Below are 24,020 nucleotides of genomic sequence, written 5' to 3' on the forward strand. Positions count from 1 at the left end.
CCAACTGACCCAGTGGAACAAGGAATAAGGCAACGTCAGTGTCTGGTTCCAATTCTAACAACTCAGTTTTTATCCGTAGATGGCTCTACAGAGATATATAGAGCCTCAGATGCTATCTGGCCACATCTAAGGATAACATCAAGGCTGCTCATTTGTTTATTTTAGAAGTATCTTTAGCCTTAATAATCTGCAAGGGAGACAATGAAACCACATTTCAAGAGATCTAAGCAGTAGAATTTAGTGACATATGAAGAGTTGTCATAGAAAATTGATCCGTATTAGGACATTAAAAAGGACTAGTGACATGACTAGGTGCCCAGAACATAAGCCCCACCCCAAGAGGGGAGGGTTACTTCTTTCTTCAAGAGTAGAGCTTAAGGGTGCATAGTACTTTACACCCAGGACTCTACTGTTCTTTTTTCCAATGGGAAGACTCAACAGTGGTATTTTGAGACACTGAATTGAAATCCTTCTAAAGTTTACAACCCCCAAGTTTTCCTCCCTCAACTCCAGTTAAAATAAATGTTAAAAGTAACAGTAGTCATTTTTTATCTTTTGGTTCAATGACAATGCTATTAGAGTCTACCTTCCTGACACCACACAAAGAACCTATCTTTAATAAATCTTCTATCTTGTCAAAAGTGCACCTTGTAGCTAAGTCACTATATACATAAAATGGAAGATGATTTTCAAAAAAAAAGCCAAACCTGAGTGTTAAAATTTCTCTCTCGGTATTAACTTTTCTACTAGCTTCAATGAATCTCAGGCTTAGGAAAACACTTCCCCCCTGCCCCATTTCTGGTATTGTGTTGAGGGCAAAGTAGAAAATCAATGTCCGTATCAGTTTCAATTCCAATGAAACAGGATACCATCTCATAGACTGTCTATCAAGAAAGATCTAAGAGAATAACTTTCATTGTATGAGGATTTTACGTTAAAGAAAAGACACGTTTACCCATTTCAGAAGCATAAGTGGTCATACAGACATACGTACTCTTCTGTGTAAACCAAGTGTAAACTTATACTCTTTAATTTCTCTTTGTAAATATTACTAACAGAAAAAGCTCGACCTTTATGAGCTATCAAATGACATATGTCCTTCCTTATGCTCTTATGTCTAAAAAGCTTCAATACAGCCACCACATAGTTCACTCTGATGTAATATCCACTTGTTTAACAATCAGAAAAGCAGGTGGAGTAGGGAGGTAGGCAGACAGACAGACAGAAAGATAGATGGATAAAGGAGAATTTACTCTGACTTCCCAGTTAAGTGAACAAACATCTAGTGTCCTGTTTGGGTAATTTCTAAAAATCAGATTGCAAAATACAGTAGGAAGGAAGAAGGGCTATCTAATTTTTCTCTAGAAGGAATTACTGAAGCTATCCCCTATAGAATTTCACCACCTGGTATTATTTCCCACCCCTGACTCCAGCACAGAGACCTGGTTCCTACCAGGATTTGTCTCAATTCATATATATAAGCTGGGGCTATTCCTTCCATCATTTTAAAGGTAGAAGATCAGTGCAAATAGTAAGGGGGAGAGAGGGGAGGGGGGGAGAGAGAGGGAGAGGGAGAGGGAGAGGGTGAGGGAGAGGGAGAGGGAGAGAAGAAGAAGAAGAAGAAGAAGAAGAAGAAGAAGAAGAGGAGGAGGAGGAGGAAGAAGAAGAAGAAGAAGAAGGAAGAGAGAGGGAGGGAGGGAGGGAAAGAGAATATGAATGAAAATAAATGGAAGAGAAAGGAGAGAAATAAAGAGAGGGAGAATGAAATGAAAAGAGCAAGGGGGTAGGAAGGAAGGGAGAGAAGGAGGAGGGAGAGATGAGAAGAATATGAATTCACGCTGCACAGAGTCCCCAAAGTACTCTTGGCTACATAGACCCAGCATTCTTTACTATCATATCAGATACAGACTGCTTAATCTTAATTTTGCTTGTTAAAAAATATTTATCCAGATACAAAAATAAACCCACTGCAAATTACAAGTTGTCAGGGTTAAAAATCTACTCCTGTTTGTGTGGGGGAGGATAAGAGACCAGCATAGACATGAATCATTCTCAGTAATTTGAGTGTTTCCATGACATCAATGGGCACCCGTCCAGGACTCTGTCGAAGTCTGCGAGGTACCAAAGAGGCAGCGCAGCCAGCAGGAGGCTGGGAGGTGCACTTTTTTTTTTTAATTTTTTTTTTTTTTTAGGATTATGCTCCTTGTAAAGATTTCATCTGTAGCATCCACTTTTACCATCAAATAGATCGCTCCAGAGATCATGAGAGAACACATTTCATTCTGATAGTGTAAGCCTTTAACTTTATTACATCTTTTTGTTCCCAAATTCAACTATAAATCTGCCCTCACAGCCCAAACCCCTGTTTGGGAGCAAAATAATCAGGGACTGTGGGCAAACCGAGCACCTTCTCAAACATATTATATCTGTTCCTATCATTTGCTAATGACAAACAGCAGCCATTTTACAATGACATCTCAGTTTCTAAAGAATATATATATGTACATATATATATCTTTTGTGCAAACTGTCCATTAAAAATTAGCTATGGTTTTGATGTTGATTTTCTGCTTAAAATTCGCTGGAACATTTGTTTCAGATAATAAAATTTTCAAGAGCACTGATAACATGTCTGAGTAGGATTCTTAAGTGACTATCTGTGCTCATGAACACAAAAGCCCCTAACTATCTGCGTTTCCTCTATGTCAGGCATGGGTTTTTGTCACTTATACCTACTGGCTGGCGCGGACAGCTTCTTTCCTCCTTTCTCCATTCTTCGACACCCACCTCCCCCCCATCCCCACAACCACAATGAAGCCCTGAAAGAGCTGAAGGTTCTATTTTCCCAATATTTAAAAGAGATAGCAGCGATGAACAAACCCGGCGCGTTCACTGCGGAATTTTCGAGACAACCCTCTAGTACGACGATGCGACAGCCGCTGCGGATATTTTTTGGCACAAAGACAATGGTGGCAGTGCCAAGCCCCATGGCGAAAACTACTCAGAAGAGGCATAAGGGTGGCATTAATCGCTCAAGTCTTTTACTGCATGGACTACTGCTGTCCATATTTTAGAAACTAAAAGTACCCGTTAGTAACATTTGTTGTATGCCCGTAAAGGGGTGGGGCGGGGGGGGGATTCTGAAATATATACCAGAAACCAATCTTGTCAGGCATTTGATTCATTTTTATACCTAAAAGGACCAAATGTTAAACTTTGCTGCTGGTGATGATTTGCCTTGCACGAAACGAATGATATGACCTAATGGAGTACACTGAAGGCTGAATGAAAGCTATAGAGAGGATTTCATAAACTAAGTCGACATATTGGCTAAACAACTTTCTTCTGCAAAAATGATGTATACAAGGAACATGTAATACTATGTCACAATTTTTTAAATTAAGCAAGAAAAATGCTGTAAATGAGCAGACACAACATCCGTCAATCAATCCTTCTGGAGACAAAGGAGATCAACACGCAGCCCCTTCTCCAGAACAAGTCGGCGTCTACAGTGAGCAAACAATCCAGAAAGTCAACACATGTTTTGACCAAATTGAACCCAGCAGCTGCTAAAACCTATATTTAAATTTGACTATTAAAATGGCAGCAATTGATAATCAATAAAGGATTCCCTTGCTTCTTCTGTTGCCCTTGAAACACAAACCTAAGCAGAAAATATAAGCTGCTTCCAATTTTTTTAAAGGCCAATATTTTTGTTGATCTATTCAATAAACCCTTTATCTTGCTGCCCTGGGAAGGTAAGGGGGAAAAAATGGTTTTTGTTTAGGGGCATTACTGTTAACAAATGTCTATAAAATTCCAAATGTAATACTTTTATATTCTTATATCATTTTCCATTTGACTTCTATTTTTTTCTTTCAATATATCCATGGTATCCTATTGTAAGGGAATGCCAAGGAAACCGGATGAGAATGAAAACATCACTTAAAGCAAACATGATCTCATAAGTCCATTTATTTACAAGGATACATCCAAGAAGTATCACCTTTGGTAGATTACTGCACCTGAACAATTCTAATCCACATGGAAACAGACAAGAACAACTTACTGATAACATGATTTCTGAAGATAGGCTGTGGTTGACCAGTAGGGTAATAACAAGGTCATGTTTGGCTTTCTGGCCTTTCATTCTTAAAAGGTCACTTTAAAAATGAAATACACATGGTAGGTATTTCATCCACCACTGAAAAAGATGTACCTATACCAGTGGAACATATCATCCCATGAAAAGCCTTAATGAAAAATTATCTGATGCTTCAGGACAAGCCAAGCAAGGCTGTTTCGCTGTTAATCCTCATTCTGGGAACTGAAGAATGAGCCTTTTGTTCCCTGGCATCAGACTGGGGAACTCATCATAACCATGTTCGGATCAGAATAAATCTCTGTCCCCAACCCCAACCCATCATCCCTGGTTACCCTATTAATTTTTTTTTTTTTTTTTTTTGCATATTGAAAAGACTATTTCACTAAACAATGACTGAAATTTTTGGTGGCTCTGAAAGCATATGTGAGGTTATTATTTACAGACCTTTCATCTTTTCCATGCTCGCTTTTCCCTCCTTTACCCAAATAAGAATAACTGAGTCCTTGCCATGTATTACTGCCCACTACACAAAGGGCATATGCAGACTGATTTATTCAATCTGCACAACAACCCTGGGAGGCAGGTAATATAAACACCATTTTATAGATGAGGAAACTGAGACCCAGAAAACTGACTGAGGTTACACAGGAGTTGAGTGACTTAACCAGGATTCGAACCCTAGCAGTTTGATTCCAAAGGCTGTGCTCTTAGCACTATTCTGTGCTGCTACTTAAAACTCCGGAGGGGAAAAGAAAGAAAAAAAAAAAAAAAAAAAAAAAAAAAAAAACTATAAATAATCAAGAAGCCCAATACTGAAGACTCAAATCCCAGAACTCAAAACACTCATGAATTTGATATGAAATTAATGAAAGTGTCTTATAGGTGGTGATAATTTACATTTACATGGTATTTTATCCCTAAAAGGTCTCTTGGTACTTTACAGCAGTGCAACTGACGTACACCAGAACCTGTGACATCATATAATAAACTGCAACCATCTCCATGTTAACTTGAAGCAACTAATCAACAAAAACATGGCAGCAAACTGCATCTGTACACATTCCCTATGTGAAGAATATGACTTCGTATTAAGATGCATGCACAGAGAAGAGCGTAAGAAAAAATATAATATAGGACAACACAGCATCGCTTATGAGAGTCTTCTCTGAAATAGTAACCCCACAACAGGCTCCAAAAAACAAAAGGAAGGCTAATTTAAAGAGTCTAGGAAATGTTACAAGCTACTTATATCCCTCCCCAGAAATTTACATTATATCTTAGCATGTTAAAGCCTCTGAGAAGTCCTGCAGTGCAGACATTTATTTTAGCTTAATGCCATATTTCCTAAACTTATTTGAACACAGATCTGCCTCCATCTTTTTGTCATTTAGTACAAGTCATGAGGAACTTCAGGAGCTACTATTATTAAAAAAAAATAACACTAAGAATGTGTTGGGTTAATATAGGTTTGTAATTTTTTATGAAATAAATAGTATGTCTAAAAATCGATTTGATTTTAATTAAATTGATCTAAAAACATTTTTCATTTTTTGTGATGTTTCTATGCAGATACACCTTTGTGTATGACCAGTTCTGACTAGCTGGTCAACTTTAATTACCCCTGGTCTTTGGTGGTATGAGCCTGCATTTGCAAGAAATCAGAAGTTGACATTATTCTTCTGATGTCTCAAATTCAAAGAGCACTGGTTCTCTCCTACAGAATCTCACTGTTCCAGGACAACTCTGTCTTCATCTATAGGCACTAAAAAAATCCCAATTTAATAAATTTTATGCTAAAAGAATTACAACTCAATTTCAGCAGATAAACTAGTCATTCCACAGCCTAGAAAATTCTCTTCCTCCCCTTCTTCCTGAATTGAGACCAGAAAGAAAACCGGGGGGAAATGTGGCTATGCACATGGCGTGTAGCAAGGGATGATGGAAGTTGGGAGCTATCCATGTCCCCAGAAAAGACCAGCATCAGTCCTCTTTTTCAGGGATGTGCTGTAGTCATAAACATAGAATACTCAGTAATGATCTATAGCTCTGATCCTGGAAAATTATGAGTTTTGGCTGCATTTTGTCACTGATTCACCTCATCTCGTCTAGACACTGTGCTGCCTTCAAAACAGTGGGTGGACTAAAATTCCAGCTACGCCGACTATCTTGAGACACCACCAAAATTCTTCCTTTTGCGGGACTGCCTATGGTTCAGAATCTATATTCAATTCTCCTTAAAGCACTCCCATTTGTAAAGCACTGTATGGTAGGCAAAGTAATTTAACTTACATACTTAAGACAATACACCCTAAGAAGTTCTCAGAGGGGCATTTTCCTCTCTAGTTTTATAGATGTGTCACTAAAATGAAGAAAGAGCAACCAACTTAGACGTGTAGAAGACATTATACAGGTATCAAGAGATAAAGCTAGAACACAAACCTCCAATTCCAGTATCAAAGCCCCTTTAGATATATTCCACTTCTTTTTGGAGTATTCTAGATAAATGTCAGTATCTGCTGTGCTAACAAAGATTACTCCACCTGTCTTCTTCTCAGTGTGTACCACAACCCTCCCCTCAAATCATTTTAACTCAATTTGTAAGGCAAGAAGGAGTCCTCAAGTCCTTTGATGGATGAAAATGTTAGAACAGACAGGCATTTTGAATGACCATCCTCTGGTGCACCAAAAATTACCTTCTAGATGCAAGATGAAAAGTACTGTTTTAGGATTATTTCACGTGCCCTAGACAACAGCCAAAATAATCCCCTCACACTCAGTGTCATGCTTCGGAGAAGTGCACACATTATCAAATTAAAGCACATGAGTTTTATGCTTTACTTTCCAAATGCAGGAAAATCTTTCACTGAAAATAACGCTAATTCCACAGAGTGTGCAATTAATCAACATAATCACGGGGATAACTTAGCTGTTTGGGGAGGTGTGTCAAATAACTCTTTAAGGCCACTAAAGTGCCACTTCAGCCACCAGAGTAATGATTTTCTGAATCAGCAATTTGTACAAGGGTCCCCTGGAGACCTGAAGGACTAAGGGCAACCCTGAAATCACTCAACTTACTTCTAATGAGTAACTTACCACTGGCTTTATGTGAATAAGATCTTAATAGTTCTGCCTCCCCTGTTTTATATTGTTACCGCAGTTTGTGTGCATGATGATTGTCTATAACACAACCACAGCAATTAAGGGTTTATGTGGCCTCTGAAGAAACAACATATGCATTTGAAAGCTTATTTTTTTTATTCGAAGAAGTATAATTGCTTTTATATAAAAATGAGGAAAGGTCAGTCTTGCAATACATATTACAGGTATCAAAGCAAGCAGAAATAAATATTTCCGCTAGATTCACAGGAGGAAAGGAGGACACAGGATGGATGGGCTATTCTGGGCTAAGAAACTTGGCTGATCATGAGAACCATTAGTGAGAGGTTTCTTAAAAACAGATTCCTGGCTTCTCTACCCCAGGGTATCTGCATTCAACAGAGTAGAATCCGGTATTCTTTTTTTTTTTTTTTAAATAAAATTCCACTGGTTAGTCTAACAAGCCAGGGATAACAGTAACCAATTTAAAATGACAGGCATAGCCTCTAAGGTTAGATGAAACTCCAGTAAACCTGGTAGCCTGGTGAACAGGTGAACAGCAACAATAACAACAACAACAAAAAAATAGATTACTACCTGATCCAACCTATTTAACTGGGCTTTAAAAAAAAAAAAACCAAGCAACTGTCAGGGCGCCTGCGTGGCTCTGTCGGTTGAGCATCATGGCTCAGGTCATGATCTCACGACTCATGAGGTTTGAGCCTCGTGTTGGGCTCTGTGCTGACAGCTCAGGACCTGAAGTCTGCTTCAGATTCTGTCTTGTCTCTCTCTCTCTCTCTCTCTCTTTCTCTCTCTCTCTCTCTCTCTCTGCCCCTCCCCAGCTTGTGCTCTCTCTCTCTCTCCTTCTGTCTCTCTCTCTCAAAAGTAAATAAACATTAAAATTTTTTTTAAAAAAACAAACAACTGTTTATCTCTGGGGTCCTTTCTGACAGTTCTGTTTCAGAAACCTTTTTCCGGCAGCATACTTAGCCTTTAAACTTGTTCATCTCCACTAATGAAGACTGGTTGTCTTACAGAAATTAGTCTCACACTCCCACACATATTCTCCTAATAAATGACAGAATGTCAAGACTTGAGAGTCTGAGAGGTGAAAGGCTCCTCCCCTTCTTTCAGTCCCACTGGCCACTGCTCTGAATGTGTCCCCTTCCCCCATTCTACCCGAAGACCAAAGTCACCTTTACACTTCAGGACCAACCTCTAGCGAACCTAGTTTGTTAAAAGGGCCCCTCCACCCTTTCCATGCTCTACGGAAGGCATCTCAAGTCCATACAAAGGGAGAGAATCTGGCCCTTTGATCCCTCTGGGCAAGATCTGTGACATTTCTGGTCAGACGCAATAGAAACATCATATGAGTAAAGATTCTGTTGCCTGGCGAAATTTTTTGGAATTTATCAGCAAAATTTAAGAAAATCTAGAGCTATGCTTTACCACGCAACTCGCTTTTAGCAATAAACTATTTGCTGCCCATTAAGCCGATGTTCTAATAGAGTCTTACTAATCTTAAGTGTAAAGACTAACACTGACCAAACTCTGAGTAAGTGGAACAGAAAACAGAGGAAAAGGTTTATTAGTATTATGCTTGTTATAGTGTCTACAAAGGAAAATTACATAATTTAGCACCATGGCACATAAGCAATGGCCTCAGTTTTCAAGTTGAGCCTACAACTAACAAGAATATAACAGGTATTACTCTAAAGGAAACCACACATACATTTGATGTGATACCCAAGACTGTACAAAAGTAAGACAGATGAAAATTTCATGAAGATTTTAAATACCATTTAGACATGTGTATAATATATATAGGCATTGTACTTAGATATATACACACGTATATAAGTAACATTTAACATTTTTTTAAGTTTTATTTATTTAAGTAATCGCTACACCCAACATGGGACTCAAACTCATGACCCCGAGATCAAGAGTCGCACGCTTTTCTGATGGAGCCAGCCAGGTGCCTCCATTGTGAATCCCAGGTGGAAGATAATATAAATGTCATTTATTAACATATATTAGATGACCAATATATTAGATGATCATTTCTCCAGCCTTAGCATTGAATTACACTAGGTCTACGTTTCCTAAACATACATCACTGAGAAGCTGGGGGTAATAGCCCAAAATTCAAAATACATCTCAGAGCATCCAAAAAGTAGGAAGACTGCTAATTCTTGAACCTGCTCTTCAAGATCAACTTTAAGAGACAGGGCCCACAGCAACCAAAGTGGAAGGTACACAGGACCAGATTCCTCAGAGTCTGACTCCCCAGTGACACTAGTCACTTTTAAAGGAAGATGATGATTCAAAGATAAAGTTACATGAGCCACTGAGTCCCACACTATGATGTTTAAGAAAAGCCTCCTAATTACTGAATACATGAGCATGACTATATCAGGAGAGGAAGGCGGGGGGCACAGGAAGGAAGAGGAGAGGCCGTGGGAAAAATGGTCAAGGAGAAGAACGGAGGAAGGACAAGGGGAGTAGTCAGAATACCGACCTCATACTACCAAAATAGGCAAGAAAATCAAATACATGACATGGAAGAGATGTTTACAGACAGCACTTTTCAGTTCTGAAACTTGCAAAAATGATCATCTGAATGAGTGTAAAAGAGGTCAAAAAACCATGAGATATGAAAATAAATATTTGTTGATGCCTCTGTGTACCACGTGTTGGCTGCTGGTACATCAATGATGGACATTATTCTCAAGAGGGAGGGTTTAGTTGGTTGAAATGCTAGGGAGAAACCCAACAATGTACATCGGTAAGGAGTGTAATGGGTGTACTGAAAAGCACAGAGGAAGAGAATGCCTAACAGAACCTCATCGTGGTAACAGGCGGCAACAGGAGAGCTGTGTATCTGAGCTTCCACGCAAGATGCTATTGTAACCGACTTAGTGGCAACTTGATATGTGTTAGAATACGGTTCACAGTTACCAGACAATGTTAAACAAATGAGAGACATTTACATCATTTTTATTCGAAACAAACTTTAAGATAACTGGTACCTAAAATTGGAAAGCCAGAAAACTGGAAAAAAACTTACATAACATTTCCCCCCTTCCTTAACTCTAAACTCTTTGATAGTTCCATATTGGAGGGAGATGGTTTGGGAATTTTGAAGGCAACAGCTTACAAATCAGAGAAGTTTACAATAGAAGACAAAAGAGCTGCAAAAATCTCAGCTGTCCTTTCTGTGACACAATTACCAAATTGATTCAATCGAGTCCTTTCAATTGAAGAAATATGTGGAAATCACTTTTACATAATTAATTATTATAAAGAATCTGGTGAAACCTTGTCAACAAAGAACCTTGTCAAAAAACCTTGCTATTTTAAAGACATATCCATTCCACAGAGCCCTGGTCTTCACCACCAGAACCACATCTCCATCCAAGCGGCGGCCACTGTGACTGCCCTTGTGGAAGTTAAGTTGGCCCCGTGACCTGGCGATAAAGGGGCCATCAGTAATCTGCTTCTTTAACATCTCGCACTCTACAAACAACAACCAAAAGAGAAAAAAACAAAACAAGAAGAGGTTCTGCTCAAACTACCATTCTCAAAGTCTGCCAGAGGAAAGGCTGATTTGGTCTGCAGGGAAACCAAAAATGCCTTTATAAAACATTGCATTGTAAATATATGCTCATTTTTCTTCACAAAGCAAGTGAAAACTATTGCCACTATCAGGGAGTTTTCTGCTAGGGATTAGCTACCACATCCATTACCGACAAGGGTCATACTACAAAATTTCAGTGATTTATCTTTCTTAAGTCCATTCCCAACTTAGTCAAACAAACATTCTCCATAAGCGTAACGAGTCCAGGAGGAACTATGAAAGCAACAAAAATACAATCAATGTAATATGACATCACCCACTTAAAAGTTCAAGACTGGCATACACTCTATGTGTTATCTGACCTATCAGTAATCTTTTTTGCAAAAGCAAACAAACAGATAAAAAAAATAAAAACTTTATTTCCCAACAGAAACAAATTGGCTGTCACTCTCAGTATTAGCCTACAACTTTATAATCACTACAAATATATGATTATTTTTATAAAAACGCAAAAACAAAACATACCAAAAAACCCAACCCTGAAAAGTGAAACAAGAGCCCCACAGACCAGGCGGTTCCTATCTGAGCAGCCAGCAGAGGGCGCACATGCCCCAACAAGAGCTGGCTCTGGCCAGCCACCACCCAAACTCACTAAGCCTGACCAAAATTTGAATACAGGGAGGGGGGAAAAATCATCCTATCAGTAGCATTAATAAAACAAGCATGCTCAGTTTAGGATCAGTGAGAAATATACACAAGTACACTTATTATTAAACTCTGACTTTAACAGAGATTTCTTAGCTGCCTCATGGAAAACTTTCCATCTTTCCATTAAAAAGATGTAATTCTTCTTTGTATGGAAGTGTGGTTATATCAGTTTTCAAGGTCACTATAGTTTTTATAGTCCTATGCTAAGAGTTATCTGTAATACGTGAATTTGTAAATTAAATATTAAATTTCTAACATATATAAACACACATGTTCTGGTGAGTATGTCAGATTAACTTTTGTAAATGGACTCTCTTTTAGTGTATTTCCATGTGTTAGATACAAATCTACGAATGAATTTTTGTAACCCTAGAGCAATTAAATATGTATCATTTGTATGGTTAAATTAGATACATGGGTTCCTTATTTTTCTACTTGTTTGTGCTTGATTGAGTATTTGGGTCTCTGTGTTATAATATTTGGGGCTAGAGTAGGTCACACTAGAAGAGTACCTGGCACCTACGTTCATGTACGTACAGAAAGGGACACTTTATTCTTTTAAGGAAATTTTCCTATGAATGCAAAACTCACATGCTCCTCCTAGAGCTTTCTAAGCTTGTGATTCCAGAAACCGTATCGCAACTTGAAAAAAAAAATGAATTACCTCATGAAAGCACCAAATTAAAATAGACATCCAATACTACAGTTTTTATGTCTACACATAAAAATTAAATAATCCATAGGATGTTCAATGTCTAATTTCAAATAGGCTGGAATAAACGGAAGGCGTGCATTTAAGTTTCAAGATGGAGAGCCTGCTTGGTAAGATAATTAACAGCCACTTGTCCATCCACCTAAAGGATCAATTCAACCTCACATCTACTCACCAAACAGAAACAATGAAGCCATGTAACATCTCCACAAGGTGATTTTATTTTTCTTAAGCATTCTCAGTAGATTGGGAGTTGAACTTAATTTACAGCATCCGCAAACCAGGTGGCTTAGGTTACATGTAGGTCACGATAAATAATACTTATCCTTTGGCTGATGTGGCTACACCATTTCTGCATAAGTTAAAATGACGATGTTTTATTATTCCTAAGCACTCAATTCTGAAATGTTTGCACAATCTGTTAAGTCCAGGCAAATTTAAACGATTTTGACATGCAGCCTGCTAAGGCCAGTGACGGGGATAATGCCTCTTTACGTGGGTAAAATTCTGTGGCATATAGGTCACTCTCTTAAGGGGAATCAACTGTGTGTCTCTCCTTTGCATTTTCCACCACAATCCTTCATCCTGCAGCCTGGAGCTGAGAGTGAAATGCAAGAAAGGAGCCGAGTGCTCAAAGCAAAAATCTGCTTCCAGGACAATCCATTATATCTGACAAGTTAAATGTTCCATGGTAGGCCATATGGCACGAGAGCAGGCCCGACGATGGGAGAGGGGAACTCGGCAAATGCATCACAATTAAGGAGTTTGGCTGCAGACTTTACTTTGAATTACTTTTTTTTTTATTAAATTTTAAATGCTGCCCCCCCCCCCCAATTTTTAACTGAATCCCTTTTATGAGACAATTTCTAAAGAAGTTCCACAATTTCTTTCTCACTTCGTGACTGTGGCTACTGAAATCTAAAGGCTAAGGTACACATGGCCATTTTTGTCAAATGGAGTTTCAAAGAGGAGGACCTGTAGCCTCGTTTAAAAAATTTCAGGACAAATAATGTGAAGACTCTATCTGTTCCCCAGATTAGGAGATGTAAATGAAATCGTTCATCAGATTGGGACATGTGAGTGAAACTGATGGAACATTCAATGAAACCAGTTCCCGTTTTTAGTCAAAAAAATCTGACGAGCTGTACAGTCATAATTGGCATGTGCCTATTTTTTCAATGGTCTACTTAATATTTATCAAATTAATGAATTCTCTGAAGACCACATCAGGTGAATTTATTAGCTCCTCCTAGCAGCCCCCCAGAAAGCAGCTCTGCATACGGCCGCTAATCCCATGTCCCAGAGACAAGTCTCACAAGCTCTCTAAGACACTCATTAAAACCAGGTGGTCCGTGATAATAAATATTTGTTGTTAGAAACAACATCAGGTAAATAATATCTGGACTACGACCAAGGTGTGCACGTGTTGCATTAAAGGAGGGAACAAGAAACGACCAAAATGATGTCAGTATACCACGGTGTACCACCATTCAGTATGTCATGCTTTCAAATAAAGGAAACAAACAGTCTTCTTTTTCCTGAAGAACTCTCAGGAAGAGAACTGGACCCATGCTAAAACCTGAAAAAGCTTTCTACACAAGTGTCCAAATGCATCTGGTCCAGCGTCGAACAGTGATTTTAACACCCTCAATTCCTGGGGATGACACATGCTTAAGGAAATTTACATATAATTTGATACATAGGTAGGTATACACATATATAAATTGTAACGGGTAGGTTCTTCTAAACAATAGTGACTATCGTTCAAGTAGCCACACTGGCTTGCAAACACAAAATTCATGATGATTGAGAAAAACGTGTATGCATCTTTCCGAAAGAGAAGACGCGAAGACTCATTTCCTTAAACTATTTTCACTCTCCATTTCTCCAGAGGGTCACTATTTCCCTCAAATGTACCCGCTTCTGCCTTAATTAAGAATAACATTATTTCAAAGAGCATATCCAGACACTTAATAAAAATGGGTCAATTTTTTTGATGTATATAATTAGTAATACATTTTCTGGCAGTCCCAAAGTTACTATTTTTTAATAACCTAATATAATCTTATATATTTGCATCTCTCTTATTTTTGAATTTGAGACAGTTCGTTGCATTATGAAGATGGTATGTGGGTTAAGAACTGGTCATTTGCATTAAAAATCAATTGTTACAGCTCTTTGTTTTTATCAGGAGCTTTCACACACGTGTTCTTATCAGCTTCATCATAATCCTGTTAGGTAGGTATCATTAACTATGATCATTAATAGCTTCATCCAATATGTAAGGAAAAAGGAGATTCAGAGAGGTTAATGTATTTGCCTTAGAGCACACAGCTATGAAACGGAGCCACATCTGCCCAAGCCCACTTCTGACGTCAGCATTGTATGGTCATGCCATACCACATACTTCATGAGGAAGTAGGAGCATTACAAAGATTTAAGCAAGTCTTACTTAGGAATGCAAGTATGTATCATACATTTTTACTTCATATTAAAGAAAAGTAGCCAAACATTCCAGTATTGCGATAATGCCCAGTTTGAAAAAGGCTCCAAAATCCTAGGCCTGGGTTTTCTAGGAGGAATGAACACATACTCAACACACAATTACATATGAACACACTCACACACATACACACACTTGTAAAATGTAGCCATGCACACGTCGGCGCCAAGAGTGCATTGGGCCATTGTGTACCGTAGATTCTATTTCTGTGTATCCAGATCCACATTTTTATTACTAATTAAAATGTCCAGATGGTAAAATAACACCTGATCTGAGGGGCTTTTAAGTACAGTAATTGTCAACGCTCAACTCCTACATTGTTAACAAATTGGAAAAATTGGCCTGCATTGAGTTTTATATGTTCTGTTTCCAAACCAAAAGTGAAATGCACTTAAAACTTTAATAATTTGAGCACAAAAATGCCCACATGAAACTCTTTACCAAGGGAAAAAAAAGGAGAAAGATCTGCCATTCAAAATCATTACAATTAAGAGAAAGCCTAGGAACTCCAAAGGAACCGAACGCCCTATCATTGCAATACAGTTGTGTTTTATGGGGGAAAATACATAACAGAGGAAAAATGAGGTTAGAGCTAGCTGTTCAATAGGTATTCAATCCTAATCATTTCATGAGACCTTTCTCTGCATCTTTTGTTTTATTGGTTCACTAAACAAAAACCAATTGATTTTTAAATGCATGTGTCTTTTCTTTTCCTTTTTTTTTTTTTTGCACTTTTATGCCACATATAGGTACAGACCTTCATCATGGCAAAAACTTGTGTCATCTCATCTGCTCTTTAAAAATACAGATTCTAGGATGACCCCTGAAATTCAGGCGAGGCCTTCCTTCGTGAATAATATACTTGGGTAAAGGACAAACGCTTTTCAAATGTTTTAGCGAGTTACTTCCTAATCCTGAGTGGATTCTCTTTTTCTCAAGCAAACATTTTTGCAAATATTTAGGCTGCTTTGATACGCAAATGTTCTCCCAAACATTTCCCCCAGCCAGTCACTGAAATCTCTCCACAGACCCCAACCAATGGGAAAGTTTGCAAGGGAAATATGAGAAACAACTGGGTAACAACACTGCCAGGAACCCTGGATTCACTGGCCACAAACAAATGTTGATTTTGTTGCAATACCTGAAACAAGACCTTGGGATGCTTTAGTGAAACTACTGTAACGTTCTCGTTCACGGTCACGGGGCTGTAATTCCCCTGGACTGCAGCAACAGCTTCTGGGGAGGGTAAAACGGAGCGCCCACAGGCTTCCTATTTCAGAGTCCAATAACTCCAGAAAATGTGGCTTGCTGCTGGACAGTGAAAATCATCATTTTAAGAAGAAAATGCCCACAGGAATTAACATGTGTGAAACAGAAAACAGAAAAAAAAAAAAAAAAGGGAGGGGCAACAAATAATAGCAAGACCAGGGTCTCAAATCTTAACAGGTATAAGATGAGGACTTTCAAAAACGTTCTCCCAAGGGACTAAGTCAGGAGGAGAAGAGGCCCCTAGAGCCATCTTTACTATGTAAATAACGCAAGAAATAATTCATGCAAACGAAGGATTTCTAGAAATAAAAACGAGGGGGTAGCCTTCAAAAATAACTTGTAAATACAGTATAAATACAATTATTATGAGTAAAAACAGTCTGCAAGACTCCCTTTCCCTTTTATACTCTACTTTGAAAACATACCTAAAACCTGGTTTGGGAAATAATGGAATTCTTCAGTAACAGGTCAACAAAATCACTGCAAACCATTTCTCCAGTTTACTCAGCCACATAAGCCACCAGAGGCTAGCCACTCTGAAAACAAAACCAAATTTCAGGATTCTGGTAGCTAACACCATGCTAGGCATTACCTAAGAAGGTGTGAGTCGATGTACATTTGCAAATTTGGTGGGAGGAGAAAAGTAACAGTGAATTCATCTAAGCCAGCGGAATGTTGAGCTTATAAAATTACAATGATCTGCTTCTCAGCCACTAACCTGCTAATCGACACTTGTTCCCTCACTTCTGCCATCACTTCCTCATTTACACATATTAGAAGTGGTCAGAGATTTCATCAGATGTGGTTTTGACAACAGCAGCAAAGTGCCTAAAGTCAAAGATTTTTAATTGAGCCCAAAATACAGATTTGGGGGGAAAAAAAGGACCAATCACAGCAGGAAGTGCTTTTTAAAGGTTGGGGGGGGGGGGGAGGGAGGAAACATTACCTTGAATGGTTACTCTGCACTTAGTTGCACTGTATGAAAAGAAAAGAAAAGGGCTCTATAAAATGTCAGAATTAACCTATCGCTTCAGATTGCTTACAGGTGAAATTCTACCATCTGGATGGGCAGTTTGCCTGCATAAAATAGAAGTAAACTACAAGGAAAAAAAAGTAAAACCCTCTTCTGCCTGCTATTTTAACACAATAGATTTTAAGGGAAAGAGGACAGAGTCACCATAATCTCCAGATACTGACACACCATGTATACACACATACACACACGTACAAACCGAGAAAACAAAAGTTGGAATAAAGTAAGAGACTGAAATAAAATTCTGTCTCTTAGAACTGAGATTTAATGAGGAATAAAAATATAGTCATTCTTAATCGCATAATAGGGAAAAAGATTTACTTTTAAGTCCTCATTAAATAACTGATGAGACTTTCTATTTCACTGAGATACTCTACAAAATAAGACCTAGCATATCAAAGTTTCTATCTTCCCCTAACAAGGCATATTTATATTCCTTATTTATGCTGGGCTAGCAACTTTGGGAATTACAATTTAACTTTAAATAAACAGGAAACTGCATCTTAGGAACTGCCTGAAGTTGTTTTCTCTCATTTGAGAGTAAAAATGCTTATAAATTTGACAATTTATAAAGAAATATGCTTTCTTTCTCTCTTTTTCTTAATCCTCATACAAACCCTTTAAAAAAAAAATATTTACCTCAGCAAAAAGATCCAATTTAGTGATAATCGTTTTTTTAACCTAATGATCAAATCTGAAATCAGGTCAGAACTCTGTTTAGGGTTTTCCTTCTAATGTTGAGGGGCAGACGGAACTTTCAGCTGAACTTTAGGCTAGGATGACAAAACATGGTACCAGGTTTGGGCACCAAATGGTTATTTACCAATCTACAGTCACACATTCTGAAAGCAACAAACGAGGATTTATAAATTAATAGCTCTCTGTACTGAATGCTTGTCGGTATCCCTGTTCTGGGGACTCTGGGTATCCATTTTGATTGTATAGTGTCTCTTAAAATTACATCTGAAGCACAACACTAAACCAGAAGTGTTGAGTGAGAGAATTATGGGCACATTCCCAAACTCTTACACTAAACCACAAAGGGAATAGACTAAAAGAAAAAGCACTAAAAAAACAACCATCATCCAAAAAAGAAAAAAAAAAAATCCCACCCTGAATAGAGAAACAGAATACTTGCTTTTCTTTCGACCTTATGGGGAGCACACGGAGGGAGGCATCAGAAGATCTAAGCACAAATACGTGATGAAGAGTCGCCAAAAAGCATGTGGATGAATAAACTGTCGTGGCGTAAATTTGCCAGCTAGAGGACAGAACACAACATGCTGAGGCTTGGCTGTCCTAACATGTTTTACTATGTAAATTTAAATAGTCTTGAAAGGGAAAAGGGAAGAGGGGAAAAGGTGGAGGGTTTTTTTTTTAATATTAAAAAAAAAGTTTGCCAGAAATTCTCATACTTGGGTCACAAATAAAAGTATGTTCATTGCTGTTATTAAAAAAAAAAGAAAAGAATCTAGTTCTTAGGCTAAAACTCATCACATGTTTCCTATGATGGAAATTTAGGGGGGTGGTTTAAAGAGTTAAAGACTCCCTACCATTAATTTGCATCTGGTGCTTTTAGTGTGTGTGTGTGTTTTTTTCTTCCCTGAAAAGTTGGCAGAGCCGCCGATTTTCCATAATGCAAGCATTTGGGAATTGTGAGCGGAATGAAACCGATCCAATCTCCTGACTGCGACATGAATTTTCATTAATTACAACCTTGTCAGCAAAAGCATTATCAAAGCTGAATATGAAAATGCTAATGAGTCCTCATTTGCATATTTTTCTTTGTTGGAATGTCATTAATTATTACATTTTATGATGATGAATGCAGCTGTCGAAGCTCTCCGATGCATAATTAGCCATCAGAATGCCAGGAGCCGATCAGCATTTTTGGGTGAAAAAAACAAATTTCACTTCCACTCTCCCCCCATCCCAACACCACCCAACGCACACACACACACACACACACACACACACACACACACCCCTGATGACGACAGTCCCGAGGCTGGACTTTGGGGAAGTTGAAAAGGGGTCGTTTAGAGGGAATTAATTTTTGCTTTAAAATTACTTTGTTTTTAGCCGATAACGGTCTTATACAATAAAAGCAGTTCTTAATAAAAAAAAAATCGTTATTCCAGCTTAATTAATGCCACGCTTAATTATAACACCATGATGTCAGCGGTTTTAATTAAGTATTGGCTCCGTTACAAAAAAAACTCCTCGCTGCAGTAGGAGTCACAATACACAGATTTGTGCAAATCATTTCTGCGATTTTTTGGTCTTCCGTGGTTCATGAACTATTCAGATATTAACAGACAGCATGAAAACTCCAGGCACACACGCGTGCGCAGGAGGGCGCGCACATGCACGGCACACGCACACACGCACACGCGCACACACACACACACCAAGCAAAAGGGAAAACCCGTACTTTCCTACTACATTACTTGGATAGATTTTAGAGCTTACCTACTTGACCACTTTTTTGAGCTAAAGTGTAAGTGAAGATGACAAAACATAGCTCATCCTCTCTCAGCCGCTGGGAACGGTGTTTATAAGTAAAAAAAGAAAAACAACACAGAGCAGATGGGACCATTACACATGACCAAACCAATCAATCACAGATGAAGGGCCCAGGTGCAGCGCAGCCGTGCAACAACGCACCATTTCACAGTCTGTCAGACACACACACACGGTCGTCCATGAGTGACCCTCCTCGGCTCCCCCCGGACCTCATCTGGAGCGCTGCGCCCCTCTCGCCTGCCTACGCTCCAACTGACGTCTTCATAATCGCCCTGTCTTTCTATCTGCTTGGCTCCTGGGAAGAGGGAAGGATGGAAGGGGTGGGGGGGGGGGCGCGGGGGAGGGGTGAATGGGGAGGGGAGATAAGGACAGGGGCTCACATCATTGTCACTTGCCAGGAGTCCAGCCTTCTTCCTTCTGCCCTCCCACGGCCCCTCCTTCCCAAACCACCATTGCAATCGCTTCTCTAACCATCATTAAGCTCATTAATTTTTAAGGGTGACTGCTTGGTTGTAGCACCCCAACTGTCTGCCATTAGAAATAGAAATTCTGTTTGTGAGTCTCTTGCCCTGTGAGGAAGGGAGATGTGTGTAACTGGACAAAGTCACAAATAGAGTGAAATGGTACAAATTAATTAACTGGAAGTGGTTGCCAGTTCTTTCCATGGCCCCCCAAAACTGGTTCAAATAAAACCCTAGTTACTTAAAAGCCTCTGAGGAGCCGACTCTTTCTCAACATTTTGCATCTTAAATAATTTCTGTGGCCTTTGGAGTCCTGTATCAGAGACTCCTACAAGAATTACTGAACCCAAATGAAATTGTACATTTCCAAGAGCGACAAGGCCATCCTGGCAGCACAACTGACATAACAACTCAGACACAAGTTAAGGACAGTCTCCCCATTTTAAACTTAAAATTCCTAATCACAGTGTTGAAAAAAATTTGGTGGGGAAGAAAGTAACCAAAGAATGCAGAAAGGAATGACAATATACACCACAAAAGCCTACCTACCACCTTTGAAAGAAATCTCACCACATGGAGGAGGGAGAAGACTGGTTTTATTGATTCAATATATTCTTTAATCATGAACTTCTCAAGCCGAGGTAATTTATAACAAAGTTTTTGAGATCTGTTGATAGAGCACAATTATAATAAAGAATCAGCTCTGTTTACCCAAAGAACTGAAAATGGATCCTCTCCCCAGCTTTGGGGAGATGACTGCTCACCCAGTGACTGGATGTTCTCAACAATTTATAATTTATTTTGCCCATTTGGAGATGAGAAGGAGTTCAGGAAAGCACTCAAGCCCTGCGAAGAACAACTATATAACTGTAAAATAGCTTAATGGATTTACGTCCCAAAATGCTCATGACATTTTAGGCTTTACGAGGAAATTTACACTGAGAACAAGAAAAAGTTAATCAAAATAGACCATGCGATCCAGCCACTCTAAGGATTAAGTCAAGTGGCATTTATATGCAGTTTCATGTAATGATTCAAAAATAAAATAAAAGAGTGCAGGCTAAGTTGGGTGAGAAAGTGTCCTACCTAAAATCTGCATGCCACTCCATTTACAGGCAAAGGCAATTTTACAGAACACTAGGCAGATTGGATTCGTTGAAATGAAAGCTTTGTCTCTTAGCATGGGCCCTACCATCAATTCAAACGTGTTCTCCAAATGGTTTGATGATGCACTTGTTTTTGTGTCTTTTTCTTTTGAGGATTCAGTACGCTTCTCATCTCTTTACCATCAAATTTGTCCTTTGGAAACTTTTAAATATTGAAGTAATGATGAATCTTTCTGTTTCCCAACGTGTCCTATCATTTTCATGCTTAGTCCTTGTTAATAAGGAACCTTATCTCTGAACTCCAGGAAAAAAGAAAAACAGAGAACATATTTATTAAAATCTTCCATAGCTATGTAGAGAGGATCACTTTGCATTTTGGAAGTGTATCTTTTTTTTTTCTCTCTCTCTCCTCAAGGAACAGACTCTACACATTTGCATTAATAAATTTCTATTTTCAAGCTCAATAGAAATTGCAGTACAAAAAGCAGATGTGTACGTTGGATTCTTTCAAATTAAATTTCCAAAAGCAGAGCCTATTCTAGTTCCAGATCAAAGGAACTAAAACATGATCTCCTCCCCCTTCCAATATAATTACAGAGATTTCATTTCTTTTGTTACAATGAGCACAACAGGTAAATCTTAAACCTGAAGGATAATGATCAGGTGCTATAGCTCAGCTTTGCTGGGTAGCTGAGTCGCTCTGCTCAGGGCCCCTGCTGTTTAAACTACCACTCCACAGGAAGATGGGAAATGTCTCACGCTCTTCTCTACTTTTTTTCTTGGAGACTTGCTTCCTTTTCGACATCAGAACTACACAGAGACTTCTGGGGTGGACAAAACCCATTTTACAGCAGGATTGTTCTAAAGGAGGGCCATGTCCATTCTAAAATGCACATCAAGAAGAAAACGAGTCCACATTTGTGGGCACATTTGATTGGTCAGCTACCTAAAAACCCTTCTGGAAGTAGATGGGGTATAAATAATAAATAAATGAGGAGTGACACTGTTATGAAATGTCATATCCTGGCAGTCCCGGGAAAGGACAAGGCCCTAGGGAGGGACAAGAAAGAGATGCAAACCGCAAAGTCATCCAAAACTGAGGTTCGAAAGAAATCTGTTCCACTTTGGAGCGATTAGCATGATCTATTTCTTTGGGGAATACAGGTAAAGAGAGAACCAAATTTAATGTCAAAACCCACAAAAACAGAGAGCTTTGGGAGAGAACACCCTCTAGGCTTAAAGATCCTTGAGAGGGACTGCATTCTACATATGTATTTCCATCTCCCTTTTAAAATTCCTGGTACCTCATTTCATCCTTTGCTGCCCATAGGCATCTGTTCCCCTCTAATTATTTGCCATTTAGAAAAACTCTGCTTAAATTCCTTGTGCATCTGTCCCTTGCTTGGTGTACATTTGTGATGCTTAAATATGGTGTTTGATATTAGAGCAGCCTTGCGCAGAAGTACAAAAACTTTCCCATCCCAGAAAAATGGTTCAGTATGCTCTTCTCCAAAATGTATATACAAGGTAAATTCAGTGTTACCAGGATTTTATAAAATAAGCGTGTATTCCTATATGCACCTCACCTCCCTCCCTCTCTCTCTCTCTCTCTCTCTCTCTCTCTCTCACACACACACACACACACACACACACACACACACACACACACACACATTTCCTCCTCAAAGATTTGGCTATTGGTAAACAAAGCTTCTAGTGTATCTTCCAACCAATGCCTTTATAATGTAAATACCAGTAATAATGCCCTTTCCAAAATACAGCATTTACTTTTAAGTAGCTGGGGTCTCCTAGCTCCTGAATTATTTTTTGCTAGTCTATTAAATAGAATATGATTATTTTGCATTGAAATATCCTTACTTTCAAGGATATCACCTCTTGAGAACACAGGAAAATAAAACCTTGAAAAATTAGACACGGTTTGGTAGCATCAAAAATCCAACATCGAACACGTTTAATTCCTATGCCTCAACCACACATCCTTCTTTCTCTTTGCTTGTTCCTTCATCCTTCCATCCTTCTTTTCCCTCCTCCTCTCCCTATACCCCTCCTCCCTTAATGAAGAGGCACTCTATAAGCGAAAAGCACTGGATTGGAAACATGGAAAGCTGGCTTCTAAATTTAGTTTTGCCAATAACTAGGTGGGAGTCTGTTTACTTATCTGAATTGGAGTAAATGATCCTGAGGCTAAGGAAAAAATGCTATTAATACTATTAGTAGTAGTAGTAGTAGTAATAATAATAATAATAATAATAATAATAGTTTACTCCCTGCCGAATATTTGCAATGTAGGGGGTACAGGGGAGGAGTGGTGTTTAGCAGCATGGATTTGAGAGTCAAAGTGCCCAGGTTTGAATCCCAGACCCACTCCTAATGAATTAATGATATGGCAAAATTACTGGATATCTTAGTGCCTCCATTTTCTTATCAAAAAAACAGGACTAGTAATAACATCTACGTCCTGTGGTTGTGAGGAACAAATAAATTAAGACATTAAAGACACTCAGAATATGTATATATGTATTTTTTCTCATCTACCTCCACCACTATGTAAATTTCATGCAGAAGGAGAACATTTTTTGCTCACCATTATATGCATATAGCCTATAATGCATGTGCCTGGCACATGGTAAGAAGTTGGCAAACAACTGTTTACTGGATGGATGGATGGATGGATGGATGGACGGACAGATGGATGAACAGACAAGGAAACATGCCTTGTTCTGTAAGAACCAATGATTCTAACACTGAACAATTAAATACTTACTAGGTGTAATTTATGTGGTACTTTGCATGACCCCTGTCTCAGGAAACTGAGAATTTATTATGGGAATGAAGCTAAGTACAAACAACTGTCATTATGAATCATAGAGGAAAAACCACATTAGAAGCAGGTAAGATGA

At 38.7% G+C, this 24,020-nt stretch overlaps 1 protein-coding gene across 7 annotated transcripts in view; it reads right to left on the reverse strand.

Annotated features, from left to right (window-relative positions):
* Positions 1-24,020, reverse strand: part of TCF4 (transcription factor 4) — a 349,808-nt gene that overhangs the window by 172,661 nt on the left and 153,127 nt on the right. The gene's annotated exons all lie outside the window — the stretch shown is intronic.

This window comes from Panthera tigris, chromosome D3 (genome assembly GCF_018350195.1).
Source record: "Panthera tigris isolate Pti1 chromosome D3, P.tigris_Pti1_mat1.1, whole genome shotgun sequence".
Lineage (NCBI taxonomy): Eukaryota > Metazoa > Chordata > Mammalia > Carnivora > Felidae > Panthera > Panthera tigris.